The following is a 772-nucleotide window of genomic DNA, read 5'->3' on the forward strand; positions in this document are numbered from 1 at the left end:
CTCTCTGAGAAGTCTGAGAGTCTGGAACTGCATCGGAAGACGATGGACCGGAAGAAGATGTACCGGAACCATCGCCAAACAACTGGGCATAAGTAGGTGCTGCTGGTTTCCTTCTAGGAGCCATCTAAAAAAAATTAAAATAAATTTAATCAATTATGACGATATAATTAAAAAATTATCCCGATACCTAACTAATCACCTAAACTATAGTATTCCGTCATCTAACTAATCACCTAAACTAATTACCTAACTAATTAATCACCTAAACTAATTTTTAAAAAAATAGAAGAGGGAAGGGAGTGTACCTTAAGGGAGAGGAGAGGAGTTTGGGAGGAATGAACGAGGCAGCCTCGTTCTCGACGACTCAATAAAAAGAAAACCTTTCGTCGTAAATGCGACGTAAAATTACGACGAAGTTACCAGGTCCGCGTTTTTCCATATACGACGAAGTTACCAGGCCCGCGTTTTTTGGTTTACGACGAAATTACATCGAAACCTCCGTTTACGACGAAGTTACCAGGCCTGCGTTTTTCCATTTACGAAAAAGTTACCGGGCCCGTGTTTTTCCATTTACGACGAAGTTACTAGGCCCGCGGTTTTTCATTTACGACGAAATTACGTGGAATAGCCCATTTACGACGAAGTTACCAGGCCCGCTGCTTGACCTCGTTCAACACATCTCGACAGATTTGAAACATAACCATCAGGAAATTTAACTTCTGATGCAACCCAATCAAACAAGGTTGTTTTGGCTTCTGATGACAACCGGAAG

Source organism: Brassica oleracea, chromosome C9 (assembly GCF_000695525.1).
Source record: "Brassica oleracea var. oleracea cultivar TO1000 chromosome C9, BOL, whole genome shotgun sequence".
Lineage (NCBI taxonomy): Eukaryota > Viridiplantae > Streptophyta > Magnoliopsida > Brassicales > Brassicaceae > Brassica > Brassica oleracea.